Source organism: Falco naumanni, chromosome 5 (genome assembly GCF_017639655.2).
Source record: "Falco naumanni isolate bFalNau1 chromosome 5, bFalNau1.pat, whole genome shotgun sequence".
NCBI classification, from domain to species: Eukaryota; Metazoa; Chordata; class Aves; order Falconiformes; family Falconidae; genus Falco; species Falco naumanni.
Genome location: NC_054058.1, coordinates 21907838 through 21923187, shown reverse-complemented (window position 1 = coordinate 21923187; position 15350 = coordinate 21907838). Strand labels below are relative to the sequence as shown.

Sequence of the window (15350 nt, the reverse complement as noted above, 5' to 3'; positions counted from 1 at the left end):
AGCCAGGAGGAAAAAACTCTGTAATGACAAGCTGTCAACACTCAATGAGCAACGTAGCTCTCATTTGTGACATTGATCCTTTGCGACATTGATCCTTTGCTTGCAGAGTGGGGCACGTGGGCATCTGCAGCCACACCACGCGCAATGACAACACTCAAAATGCCCAGATTTCTCCATTTCTCAAAAACAAATGTCCCATCTGAGCAGCCAGGTCTTGATGTGAAAATACGCTCCCTATCTTCATGATTTAAAAGACATGTGGTTTTGAAATACAGGATTAGAAAAAACAGCAGTTCCTAGAAATTTTATTTTTAAAATAGAAAACACAAGTGATTGAGCAGATAAATTCTCAAAGGTTATGTCCCATTTACTCTCATTGAGAAATAAGTTAAATTCCCCTGTAGTGAAACTACCAGACATATCCATCTAGCTTCAGTGATTCCACGGAGCTAAGCAGAAAGTATGCTAACAAGAGTGGTTTGATTTATATCAACTGCTTAAGCTAACACTTTTCTTAAGTTTCAAAATAATCATTAATAACTGACCATTATTAATTTGCAGGCTTATGATGGTCTGCAGTATCTGTCAGTGTGTTCTAGCATCCCAGCAACACAAATGAATATCTGGAGCAGGAGGTTCATTTACCTGATTCTGAAACATATTTATTTACATATTTATAATACGTGTTAGCCAATCACTTTGGTGTAATACTGCTCTGACACCAAAGGATGTCTATAATCAAGAAGAACTAGAAGTGCAAGAAAAACAGCAAAGGATCATTTAAAAAAAAAAAAAAAACTATGAGAAAATTCAAGTTACAGACAAAGATTCACACTGTAGTTTCAAAAAAGCACACTGCATTTGCAGGTAGCAAAAAGCAACACAGCGGGACTGAAAGCGAAGTGCAAAATGCCAAAGTGCAGGAAACTCTCCATGTATGCTGTACTTGAAGCTCTATGCTCTGTTACTACAGCATTCACAGAAATAGAAAAAAAAAACCACCTGCATTTGAGCTCACACACATTTCTTAAGTGCAGCCATAGGCAAACCCATCAAAATTGGATGTATTCATAGCATGAGGTGATTTACGTCATGGTATAATCACTACTTGACATGATAAGCAGGCATTGGCTGACTCAATCTTTATTTGCACAGCGAATTTTCAACATACCTTCCTGATGATCTTGGGTTTCAAAAGAAGTCTCTCCACATGGAGATGCTTTCCTACACACGCTGCAGGGGAGCAAAGGTTTTTGCCTTCTCCTCCATGCTGGCATTCAAGCTTGTGGGTCAGACTGGGCCCACAGATATGACAGACAACAACTAGTCCTAAATTTGGTACCTTCCTGACCAAGACATAGACATACTTCCACTGCAAGAGAATAACTTTATCTACATGAAATTATTAGGCTTCTAGAAAATCTGTGGCCTCCAACTTCTCATAATGGAAATACTGGTGAAAAAAAGTGCACCTACTCAAGCAATAATAATTTTTAATAAAAAAACCATTGCTTCAATTACTGCCTTGCTTTCTCTATTTCTATGAAACCAGAAAATCAATTGCAACAATTTTAAAACATTTCTCCTCCAAAGTTGCTGGCGTTAGCAAAGAAGTTGTTATATTATTGAAGCGCTGGGGCTCAGAGTTCTCAAGCAGTATAAAGCAACTGCATCTACCTTCAGTGGATCTCAACATAGCAGCTGTTACGCTTGAACGGAAGCGTAACTTGAAGGGGAGAGCAGCAGTAATGAGAATGGAGGTAACTTAAGGACAGGTACCTTCCAACTCGCAAAAATACAATGGATACTTGACAATAGCACTGAACTTGTTTTCTGAAACTTTCCATTAATTAAAATCTACTTGACTTAGCCTGGTTTAATAGACTACTGGACCTTAATGTACTTGAGTTCCTTGTTCTGCCTTTGCCTCCTCCAGCATAAAGGTAGAATTACCCTCATAATTTTTCAAGCCAGAGTAATTTTCCAACTCCACTGCTAATTAAGTTAGTACATACAGATCAGTACAGCACTGACCTCCAGGTTTTTGTCCAAATACTCCAACGAGCACTCTTAACAACTTGGTAAAAACCTGAAAGAGTCTGGCAAGAACCTAGTATGTGTATTGCCTTTCCTGCACTCATCCTTACAGGGGCTCCTTCTACCTTCTCAAGAAGTTAACTTCAAGTAGTTCTGCTTAAAGCACCAGTTTTCAACTCTGATACTCATTGGAAGATTCAGTATCTGATGCAGAGCTGTATCATGCTGATGCTTTAATGGGACTCTATCCATGTACAGAGGGGCCACTTCCCCCAGATTTCACAGACATGTTTAAATGATTAGCAATAGCTAAGGGCACATATGTTGTTTTAATAGCGAATGTGTGCTTAGCAGACCAGGCTGCATCTCATCAATAATTCCTTGGTGTAACACTCCCAGGAAGACAGCAGTCAGCCCAGCATGACAGAGTCTTAAATAAAGCAGTGTGTTACAAGGTGCAAGGCAGCACTCCACACATTTGCTGTCAAAGAATCACAGCATTTCAGCTGCTGGAAGCAGCAGATTGCCATTGTTTTATCAAGGAAAATCACAGATGGGAGAAACTGACTGGAAACCACCTTTCCCTCCAAAAAAATTGCTAGCTATTATCTTTTGCAGAGAGGGTATGTCTAGTATTGAACTGACGACAGGATGACATTTTGGAGGTCAAGTACCCTCTTTTCTTTACAAAGCATCTTCTAAAAGGAAGCAGGGGATGAAGTTTGTCTGAACACAGCCACACAGAGACCCAAACAGGGGGAAAAAAACCCAAACATGCACTTACATAAAAGGCTTTGAGGAGTTTCTTTTTCTATTCAGCTGGAAAGGGAGTGAACAAGCATGCACGCACACACACACACACGCATTTTTAATCATCCTTATGCTGACAGCAGCCAGTCACTACTTCTGTTATCAGAGCCCCACAGCTTGTATTTCCAGGCCGTGAAGCACTAAGGCAGAGAGCATAAAACCTCTGATTAAAAAGGTATGATGATACTGCCTGGTACACCAAACCAACTGCTACAAATTTGAAGTTTGTCCTCACCAGGATATTATTCATTCAGCAGAGGGAGAGGAAAAAATACTCTGCAAACACACAAACAAATAGTAAGGGTTTCCTGAGATTAGCTGGTAACCTGGATCACTCTTATTTTCCCTAAGCTTGTCCGTCACCCTCTGGGAAAAACAAGCAAGGCAGGCAAGTCTTTGCATCCAGAAACTTACAGTTTGCAAAAAGGTGCCAGCTGTTAAAGAGACAGAGAAAGAGAGAAGCTGCGCTTATGTACAGCTCACCAGTGACCACTTGTGCAAATGCCACGTGCCTGGGATTAAAACTTCAGCCCGGGTAGATGCTGTCCCCGCCACTGCTTGATTCAGCTCAGATGGCTGGCACGTCTCCAGAGTCACTCAGAAGGCAGCTGCCCAACAGGGCAAATCACTGAAAAAATAGAAACAAAACAGGTTCAGCTTTGTAATTCCACTACACATTATACAAGACTTGTGAATTGCTGACTTCTTGAAATGTGATTTCCCATATTGCATGAGAGGGAAAGTACATTTCTGATTAGAGTTCATCTACTACTGTCCAACGTGAACTTTCTAAACACCAGTAACAGCAAAAAGAACTCCTCTGTACAGCTAACAGGAACCTCATAGTCAAGATACCTGGACAGCCTCCACCCTAATCCCTGCTTTCAAGCGCAGTTTGGAGCTGGATCCCTCTTCAATGGTGGAGTGAGGAGTTTACAAAGCCATGGGCCTGACAGGCCCAGCAGAGCTGAGAAGGCTGCAAACCCAAAGGGAACGGGAGTGAAACACATTCGTAAACACATTTTGTAAAAGCTTGGTCAAGCACAAGGATGGATTGGTGAGAAGGGCGCTCCTTCCTCACCTCACATCCCTGTCCCTGGTGGGAAGCAACCGCTGCCCACACAGCCCCGTGCCCCAGCACCCAGCCATGGCGGAGGGGCAAGCAGCCCAGCACTGCACTCACACGGCACCAGCAGCCGTGTGGCCCGAATGGGAGAGAGACAGGAAGAACGTGTCTGTATTGAGAGACACTGGGGACAGCTCAAGAACTCCCCACAAACCAGTGGGGCTGGAGCCCACGAGGCACTTGGGGAAGGAGGATGCAGGAAAGGAAGAGTAAGATGAAAACCAAAATGGGAGGCAGAGGAGGGAGACAGCAAATGCTGAAAATTTTTTGTTGGGGTTTGGTGGGTTGGGTTTTTCTCGGTTGGTTGGGTTGGGGTTTTTTTTCGGGTTTGTTGTTGTTGCGTTTTGTTTTATTTAAGGTGATAATTATGGTATTGTCCCATTTTCTCCTCAAATTTTTGCCACCCCTCAATTTTGAATCTGACATTCAAAAGTTCAGACAAGCTTAGTACTTTTCTATTTAATTTTTTAAGTCATACCCAACACTTTGTTCTAATGTGGTTGTACATACAAGACACTTCCAGCTTAATTGCTACACCATTCCAGGCACTGACCAGTCCTTCAATTTTGACAAAACCTGCTCCATCAACAATTGAATTCTTTGCGGGACATCATTTTGACATTATCCCAGTTCTGTGACTTCCGTGAGAGGTTCCTCTGCCCCTTCCTTACAGTGCCAGCCCTACAGTGATGTTTTCCATTTTAGAATAAATCCAATTAAAAATAATTAAAAAGTATAGATCAATTTGATCTTGCAACAGAATTAGGAAGAACCAGTAACAGGTCAATCCAGTAATGGGGTAAATGGCAATGGGTCAATTCAGTCAATCTGAACTGATCCAGTAGCTGCATATTAATATAGGACGCAGTACACTGTACTGAACCTCACCGGGTTGCCTACTAATATGATCCGGTTACAGTGGTGATTTAATTATACATCACCTAATTTTTCAAAACCAAAAACATTTAATATTTTAAGGGGAGACAGGCAATTAATGGCTTGCTGACCAGGAAACCCACATCAAAGAAAGGACAACACATGGGCAAAACACAATAAGGCAGCACGGGCTGCCTTCCATCAGTATCTCATTTCCCTTGGCCTCTCCCAGCTCACTGGCCTTGTGCAAGACCTTCTACCTCTCCATGCTCATTTTCTTCTTTGCAAAACATAGATAAAAGGTGACAGCTGTCTTAATAAAATGTGAGTGCAAGTGATGAGGAGCACTCTAAGAGCCAGGTATGGTTAGCAGCACATCCAATGCTTGCCAATACTCTGGGTCAGTGGGAGAGGGTTGCCACTGATTTCAGAGGAAACAACGTCAAACACTGAAAAAGCAATAGACTAAAAAGCCTTAAGGAGCAATCACAGCGAGACCTTTGTGTGTAGGTGTCTCTATCTCAAAAGAGTAAGGGGATAGACAGAGCCACCTATGGATACACCAAATAGGAAAACGGGACATGCTCAGAAGTTACCTCTATATAAAACAGGGTCATCTATACAGTTCTGCAACAGGGGAATAGGCTTGGCTGCATGCCTATGTACATATACATATATATGTACATATGCAAAAAGAGGACAGGCTACACCTCTTTTTCCAATAGCAACTTGTGATCTCAGTAACTACTGAGAAGAGTTAAATTCTGTGTAAGAAGCATGGGAGAACTAAAGAACTCTGCTAAGAAAAGAAAGTACCAAACACTAACACATTCATTGTTTCCAAGCTCCTTATCTCCAAAATTTGTGCCAGGTTTTGGGATTCTCATCTGAAAGCCAATGTAAAACAGAAAAGGAAAAAACAGATTTCAATGGCGAGTCGCAGATTTGCTCCTTAATAATATGATTTTGCTGTTTGCAGCCCTGGACATGAACACAGTTAATGAATAATGACTGTGCAAACAAAATATCAGATAATGATGGGAGGGGGAGGGAAGGGTGAAATAATCGCAAGGGTGGCTTGGATTGGATTTGGCATCAATTAGAAAAATTGATGCCCTTTTAATTATAGGAAAAAGTCTTTGCTAGAAAGATAAGACAGACACGACAGTCAAACCACTTTAGTCCCTGGATTTAAATGTATGGAAATGGAAAGTTCACAAGGTGTTGGTTTTCCAGTGTGTTTTCTTTTTATAATAAAAAAATTAAGCTCTTTCTCAAAAATTACATCTGAGTGTGTGTATAAAACTTCAGCTCACTTCAAAGCTGTTACAGCAGCAATTTGTTCTGCTTTCATCACTCTGGGAATATTACTTACTACAAGTAGGACTGCCTTCTACAAGGTACAAGGCATCTTTCCTTTCCCTTCTAGAAAGAGCCCAAGTAAGTAGGAGTTACAGCCACTTGAAGAGTCAGTCCAACAACTTATCAACATCACTTAAGATCCTTCCCTAATTGATTCCACTGAATATATTATCAAAAGAGGGCACTAGAGATTGCTCCTGTTTGATTAAGGTTGCACAGTGCATGTTTCTTTCCCTGGTCTTATTCATAATTCCAGCAGCTCATGCCAGATTCTCACATGCGAGAGAAGGCTAATATAAGCACATGAAATGCATTGTTCTCAGTACTTCTTTAGTAACCCAGAGGAGATTAATAATAGCCTTCAAAAAAACAAACCAAAAAAAAAAAACCCCAAAAACAAAACCACACATCCAAAAGGGACAAGGACATCTCTACAAAACACATGCAATTCCTCAACTACTCAAAAAAGAAGAGTCCCTCACAGTTCTGGATGTTTTACTGCTACTCTGTACTTCTACAGCTCTTTTACAGTAACACCAACACTCATACAACCCATATTTACATGATCATTTCTACAATGAGATAGAACCACTTCTGAATAAGTGCTCTTTTATAAACAATGTTTACTATCCTACAATTCATAATCACCATTTCTATTATTCAGTATCTATAATCAGATCTCAAATAGTGTTTAGAAGATTCAATTGTATTTGCCAATTACCTCTGCAGATGTGACTTACAAAGTGAAAGCACAATTATACAAGGCAGAATTTATCCAGGAAATAGGAACACTGATACTTAATCTTACAAAATAACCCAGAGATAATTTAAAGTAAGATATTTACAAAGAACAGTGTCTGTGCCAAGAGACTGTTTGTATTGGTTTGCAAAGAGGGGACAGAATGTTCTTTTCCAAAGAGCCACAAAACAAACTTCCTGAACTAATCTGAGTTTTCTTTTTTGCTTGTATTTAAGTGCAGGCTGGTCAGACTTACTCAATAAAAAAATAAAAATTATAAATTTTAAAAGAACTTAATTTGCTATAGCCTTGTCTAGAGAAAGCACAGTCACATCCTTTAGAGTAAGTGGAACTGGCCACCTGAACAGATCTGGAACCACTGCTGCTCTGCTGAAAGTAATAGTCTGGAAGGATTTTTTTGACCATTTTTTAAAAAAAATTTTTTTCCATAGCATTCTAAGCAGCTGTAATTAACCTTTTTTGTCGGTTTTGGTTTTAGTTTGGGGTTTTTTTAATGCTAGTCTCTTGATGCAAACCAGCACAGTTTGAGAATGTGGAGATAAGAGATGCAGCATGCTCCGATAGTAAAGAAACGTAGGAAAGAACTTGAAGTCATCAAATACCAGTTTATTTAACATAATATTTTGTTCCTAAATCAGTCATATATATCTTTAAGGAAAAAAGAAAGAAAAAAAAACCAAACCAAAAAAAAACAAACACAAAAAAAAAACCCCACACACACTAAACAAAGCCAAAATTAAAAGAACCTCAAAACCCCCAACTTCAGCTCAGCTTTTACCTCCTTTTGCCTTTCAGGAGCTGATAGGCAAGTCCACAGGGAAAAGTTCCTTTCCAAAGCAAAGAGAAAAGCATTACCGGTAAGGTCAAAAGACAACATATTTTGTGTGACGTTTTTGTAAACCCTGTTTAGAAACAGTAATGGATTAAAAAAAATAAAAAAAATATATATATAGACATACACACCCCCTACCCTACATCAGGACCCTGAGCCCCCAGAAAAAACACACTGATGTCTAACTCTACAACAGTTATAGAATCATAGAACGGGTTGGAAGGCACCTTAAAGATCATATAGTTCCAATGCCCCACCATGGAGGGGTTTACATGTACATTTCTGTTCTGTTTACATTTACATTTGTGAAAGTTTCTTGACTAGCAAAAATATTCATTTCACAAACCATACAATGCAAAACTACTTCCAGAACCATTAGAAGTACAGTTTTTTCCCACCAATATACCACAGGCGTATTTGTCATATTTGCGACACAAATGACCATCTTTTCTCACGGTCTCATGGGCTAAAATGCTGCGTTATTTTGCCTGAAACTGGCAGAATGCCAAAAGAGATGGAAACCACCACACAACTTAGATACAAGCCAGTCACTTCTTAAAAGATTATATTCAACAATATTGTTTCGAAATGCTGCGCTACAATCCCACTGTAGAAAAGACATCCTAAACAGACCAATATAATACTCCACATAACTGGGAAGGATATAAAAAGAAGACAGAAACCTAATGCAAATTACAACAGAACTGCAAAATGTATTTCATTTTACTTATAGTGATACAAAGTTTCCTAAATCTAAGTCAGATGTCTAAGTTGTCCATCCTCATTGCCACTAGTTCAAAATTGCTATAGATTTTTTAAAAAAAAATATTTACTACTGCCCTTCAAGTACTTATACCTTCCTTGGTCCTGTACATTAATGCCAGACTCGGTTTATTAACACCTGTTAAGATGATTTCAGTGGCTATTTAGTTATCACTGCTGCCTTGTTTACTTTTGCCTTTCTCCCAGCTTCAGCTTCTTGTAGGGTGAACAACGAAGTATGTTTTACTTTTCGGTTCCTTCTCTCACAAAGTTTAGGTCTCAAGCTCTGCAAGGATCAGGTCATTCATCTGAAAACCGATCAGTACCATTCTTATTTTGAAACAGAAAATAAATTATTTTAGGCTCGGGTTTTATAAAAGTTGTTTTCTTATATTCAACTTGGATCCACTTCTACGCTTGAGTGTATGAAAGTTACACTGGCAAATATATTCACATACAAACCCTTAGTCTCCTTACCAGAGGCATATCTTGGTAGCATTCCTAAAATTATCATCTTTTAATTTTAAGAGAGATTATTAACAAACGACACACATGATTAAGTTTCTGCTTTTCTAAAGTCAATAGACAGTTGGTCTTACATTTCAACAGACCCAGTGCTACAAAAGACAAACTTGTCTCCGTACATACATGCATGCAGTAAGCAAACAAAACTGAGAGCAGGCCATTATTCAGGAAGATAAGTTTATTGTCTTCAAATACTGTTGCAGATTTTAAAAGGATGCACGTAGTGGGTATCCCAACAGAGAGCAGACACATGGGTGTGTCTCAAGCATAAATTCCCTGCCTACTCCTGCAAAGGGAGATCATAAGATTGTGAACGCTTTTAAAAACTACATCAACTCTCAGACCTTTGACAAGGACTGATGTAAATTAAAAGATGTGTGGGAAGCATCACATGCTATCACAGAAAGCAGTAAGAAAAATAATCTGTTTTTTGCAAAGGAACAGGGGGCACCAGAAGGGAAAGGTGCCTTTCTAGTCACTCTGAAGGGTGTTCAGAGCAGAGCTGCTCAGCCTTGGGGTTCCCAGACTTACCACGTTCAACGTGACTTGAAGAGCATTTAAAATACCAATTTCCAGACACTAACTTGTGGCAAAAACACCCATCATATCCCTGTTCACCATGAAGATAGTGTGCATTCCCCTTGCACACCCAAAGTCAATTTATTTCATTTTCTTTCATCTGACTACTGGCTTAGAAGAGAATGTTGTTTGCCACAGGTGCTCAGTGCAGCAGAAACTAGATCATGAAAAGTAACTGTGCTAGTTTTTCTTAGCTGGCCATTTTTGCTCAATTTTCCTGTTCAGCAAAGGGGAAAAAAGAAAACAACAGATTGCATTCCACAGAAATAAAGAAACAAAAGAGGATATGCACAGACTGGGGTAAAACAATGTCCATCCCCCACATACCAGCACTAGAGCCTACCAAAGCGCCCACTGTCCTCGGTAGCAAAGAACTTTCCCAGCTGCTTGCTATCAAGTCCTTCTTTTGCTAGCCCTCTTGTAAAATGAGAGCTGAAATAATCCAGGCAACTGTCCCACCATAGCCTGAAAAGTCAGGTTCCTCTTACTCTTTTCACAAAGGCAAAGCAAGCTACACAAAATGCCCAGTATTCGTACTGAAATCTAACAAACTTACTTAGAAAATTTGCTGATCCTGTCTTGTATTATAGCCCATTCTTTGTGTGAGACTTCTAGACACACGGACGAGGCAAGCCAGAAAAAGGGGAATGCCTTCACAAGGAGAAAGATGGGAAAGCAGCATGAAGGAGCAGTCAGTAACTAGATAGTGAAGAAGAAAACTCATGGCCAAAAGGTGAATGAACATTTGGTTCAAACAGGTACAAATTTAAAACTGCAGTTATTCCTGAACCTGAGTTCCTAACTCTGTTACCACACTGTTAACACTGTGTCATCAGAAAGATCTTGAATCTTTTCCATTTATCAAGGGAAGCACAAAAATCAGTCAGCTTTTTTTGAAATCATTCTACAAAGAAAAGCACAGAGGTTTCCATATCTTTGCACCTACAGACTTCCACCACATTATGGCCACTATGGTAATAAAAGTTATTTTAAGCACAGCCTGTAGTAATAAATCGGGGTTTGTGCCAATAATTTTCTCTTTGTAGCTGAGGAGCAGGGGAGTTTCCCAACATGACATAATCAGAAGCTGCTTGCAAGCTGTATCAAAACTGGGATTCATGATTTTTTTTTATCTCAAAAGAAGATAGAGCACACCATAGACATGGCCTCTAAAACACCTAGACTTCGATTAAGTTCACATAATTTTTTTCCACACTCAAGCACATCAAGTCACATTGTATGTACCCAGTAATAAAACCAGATACTCTTCATCAGGATGTGCTATCCTTTTCCTGGGAATCACAAATAGGTGCAGTATTAAGACATCTGGATGCCACAAATTTTCAGTTCATCTCCCCATTTTCCTCAAATACCATTTCTTACTTATGCCTTTACCTTTATTGCTAATAAAAATCACTGATGTTTTCCAGTCTCTTCTGCTATTGCCCATCAAGGTGATAAAGCTTCGGCTCTAACTCAAAGCAACCTGTTATGCAACTCAGCAGCTAATGACCCTTTTTCTTCTACTCCATCATTGGTACTGACCGCAGTCTTCGAACTCATAATTATTTTCTATATGACCTCTACTTCATGAATTAACGTCTTACCAGAATTTAATGCGCTTCATTGTATTGCATTCCAAGTTAAATCATCCTAAAAATCAATGCAATTATGAAAAGCAAGGTTTGTAATAGCTTGTATTAGTCTAGTAATGCAGCTGGGCAGGGAGGTGGGGGCAGGGAGAGCAAACCTATTTTCAGGCCAACTATTAGGTCTAACAAAAAAGCATCATGTTTTGTCAAAACAAGACACAGGAACCTAACGAATCTGCCTGCTCTGCCACAAGGACAAGGTGGCAATCTTCCTGGGGCCACACTATTCCTTCAGAAGAATCTACAATGCTCCCAATAGAGCATAACTACTAATGCCTATAAAAAACAGATTCCACCAACAAAATATATTTTTAAAGCACCTACTGCTACCACTTTACTACTTCGATTGTTAGTTCCCATTGCACTAGCACACATCATCGGGAACAATCCAGTCTGGAGCAGGACTCTGGCCAGGACAGAGCTCACAACACTCTGAAAGACAGGGATTTCTGGAAATCTTGGGCTAAATATTCTCAGGTCCTACGTAAGAATAACAAATTATAAATATAGTAATAATAAATATGATGGTTCCTTTGCTGTAGGACAAGGTCCCCTATTTGCATTTCCTATAGGCGATGACTGGTACCAATGACGGCCAAGTACTGATAAGGAGCCCTACAACAGACAACTATAAAGCAGTATTCCTTTAACCAACCCCTACCTAGGTACTTCCAAGCCTGAGCTAGGAATCAGCTTTCTAAAAGGTCCCACAAGAAAAAAAACAACAAACAAACAAACAAAACCCCAACAAACCACCAACCCAAGAACAACAAAACCCACCGCTTACCTCTGTAAAGGTTTTCTTGCTATAGTATCTTTGATTGAGCCTATTAAAAGGCAGTGTTTGCAGTAATGTCTTGCAGTAATGCCCTTCTACAAGTTAAGGGTATACATAAAGGAAATCCTCATGTTTAAATACCTTCCAGCTTGTCTAAGCATCTCTCTTCCTCTGTTTCATAGTTTTGGAACAAGAGTGTCCTTGATCTGATCCCAGTTTCTTTTTGACTTGGTTTATATCATCTCATCTGTGTTTTTATTTGTCTTATTAGTAAGAAGCTGATTCTGCAATGTGGCACATAAGTACAGAGGTCTAATTAACATTCATTTTAGCCCAAAAGTAGGATTTACAGCATAAACATAAAAAAGCCTGATGCTGGGCTAACTGATCATACATAAAAACAAACGTGCAAAAAGCTCAACCTCCTTGCAAACTGGAAAGAGAAAAAAAAAAAAGAAAAGCCGCAAACACCATGGTTATATGGATACTTTTCCTGGCTCTATATTAATCTATCTGCATACCCCCTGTATTTCTACACTATTTTTGGCTAGGTATTATGACCAAAACACAATAACCTAAAGCAACACGGCTAGCCAAATTCACAGCCACACAGCCAGAATAAGGACATTTAAGATCTACATAACCAAAAGGACTTTTCTATATCCCATTCAGAAGCAAAAAATGTGAAAGCTAGAGGAAAGCCAGCCCATAAAGTTCCCCAAGAGTGCCTAAAATTTTGCCTTGCCAGTATCAACAAAGTATTTTAATTGTGTTTGGTTTTGTTCGCTGCATCGTCATGTATTATCATTACCAGTGCTTAACACAGTCAAACATAAAATCCCTCTGAACAAACAATTCCTAATCCCATGTTTCATCATTTTAATCTTACCACCAGAATTCTACTGGGAAAAATAGATAAGTAAAAGCAGAAATCCACTCTAAGCGTTTAAAATAATGTTCATCACCTTGTTATTTTATGCATTCAAAGCTACTTTTACACTTATAATTGTGGTCACAAAATATCACGCTCATGGTGTTGAATCAAAAAACAAAACAAAACTCCAAACTGGTCACAAATTCAAGAAAAACGCAGATAAAAGAGCGTTCACTGTAGGCTGAAAGACGTTATGCCACATCTTTGCATGGAGCAATAAACTCAGGGCCACAACACAGAACTTAGAGAGGAGGTTGTAATGGGAAGGCTGACAACAAGGGACCCACAAAATGCATCTTACACACATGTATTACCAAAGGAGAAAGATGATGCTGTGTTCAAAGCAGGTATACTGCAAACCCACGAAGCTCCTAAACACAACACTTTCCATTTCTTTTCTTCCTCACCATCTCTCTCCTTTCAAAGAGTAGAAATCTGGCAATATATTCCACGGAGTAGGACAATTCTATGGCCTCAAGATCTGCAGAGGACAACAAACGTATCCTAGACTGCAGCTGCCTGTTTGGCAGTAAGAAAACCAGATTTTCCTGCCAGTAGAAGCAAGGACATAGCTTGGCTGGAGCAGGTGGAGCTGTGACCAAGGGCTACAAGGGCTCAGTCTTGGACTCTTCCTAAATACACAGGTTTGCCTGTGAATACAGAATGGCTGCGTGTGTTGGGATTTTAAATAAAAGTCAGCATCTGTATCACTGCAATTTATTAGATAGTTTAATAAACCACAGCATAACTTATTCACTGAATTGGGCCCAGCGACCTGCTCAGACGCCTTGCTCAAAAGCAAGGAGAGTGGCTGGGTGCTCGGCAAACCCCTCAGCCTCTCTTACGACAGAACACATAACGCAAAGAAAAAGGAAAATTTTGGTAACTCTCCCAGGGAGCTTCATTTCTTCGAAACATTACAAAAAAACAGAGAAGAATGACAGCCCTTTTTAAATCTAACGAAGAAAGTAACAGGGACCGGCCTAACTGGAAGCCAACATTTACCGACTGTTTGCAGGAGGTGCGCTGAGTTGAGAAACTCTAGGAGCCACTCCAGCACGTCAGGTAACCCGCTGCATTATTTACACAGCCCAAGCAGTGTTGTTTGTCTTCAACTTGAGAGCAATTTGTGCACCCTTATTAGAGTTTAATAATAAATCCACAGCTTCCCTCTGTTTGCCAGGATGAAATAAAGACTGCTAAAATAAAGGAAGGATGCACATGGGAGACAGACAGGGAAAAGATGACGGTGAAACCTTTTAATGCATAAAGACCGTACCCTGGAGGATGGTTTTACTTCCCAGGAGGCTCAAAACACTGCTGGCCAGTGTCATGCCATGCCAAAAAAAAGCCCCAAACATAAACCAGCTACTTCAGGTTGCCCATCTAGGACACAGAACTATAAAATATATAAATTATATCAGTGGATTACACAAAGCACATCTTGTGCAAAGCTTCCTGGAAGCTTCTAGGAATTGTTTCAAAACAAGACAAATGAAGAAATGGGACAAGGGAAGATGCAAATTAGAGCTGGTAACTAGAATGTTTCTAGAGGAAAGAACAAAGCTAATACTGTCTTTCAGAGCTCTGAAGCACCGAAATCTAATTTAATGCAAAAAAAACCCAAAAACAACAACAAAAAAAACCACACACACATAAAAACAAAAAAAAAGCACACTGGTGATGTGTGTTTGTGGATAAACTTTCTTACGAGACATAAGAAGAAGAGATATGGCAGAACACTAAATATGCCCTTCAGAACCAGAAGTGGAGAGATACCTTGTTATGTTGAAAGAGGGCAACATTGGCCCGATGAAGACAAATACTTTAAAAAAGTTTCTACTGGATTTAAAGCATAAGAGAAATTTTCCTTCAGAAACAATCAATAGACCTAGAAATGCAAAGCTGACATCTGTTTTATTAAAACGCAGACATCCTCAGGAGATTAAGTAATTCTGCATGGCCTCACATATCTAAGGATTCCTAACACAGGATTTAAATGGAAGATTTAAGTCAACTTAAGAATACATACCAAAACCACATATATAAGTGGCTGCCACTTTCAGCTTTGCCCCTTTCTAGCAGATGGAAACATCTACTATAGGAATTTTGTTTCTAATATTAATATTACAATTAAAGTTGCAAATTTGATCAGAACAATTTACAGGCTTAGCATGGCAAGACAGGCTTATCAAATGAACTTTCAACCTACTAGTCTGAAAAATACTCTTCCCATGAAGACAAAGCACAGCAGTCATCTTATTATTGAAAGTTTAACCAGCGTATTACTGAAAGTTTAACAGTCTAAAAATTAAGT

General features: G+C 39.5%; 1 protein-coding gene across 12 annotated transcripts in view; it reads right to left on the bottom strand.

Annotated features, from left to right (window-relative positions):
* EPS8 (epidermal growth factor receptor pathway substrate 8) overlaps nucleotides 1-15350 on the bottom strand; it is a 140873-nt gene that overhangs the window by 102938 nt on the left and 22585 nt on the right. For 8 of the 12 annotated variants that reach the window (XM_040594601.1, XM_040594600.1, XM_040594598.1 and 5 more), the window contains exon 2: nucleotides 3331-3475. The exons of 1 other annotated variant lie outside the window; for it this stretch is intronic. The gene's annotated coding sequence lies outside the window, so the exon portion shown is untranslated. Of the gene's footprint in view, nucleotides 1-3261; nucleotides 3286-3323; nucleotides 3476-15350 lie in introns of those variants that run through there. 3 more of the 12 variants (XM_040594603.1, XM_040594599.1, XM_040594607.1) reach the window with 3 other exon arrangements.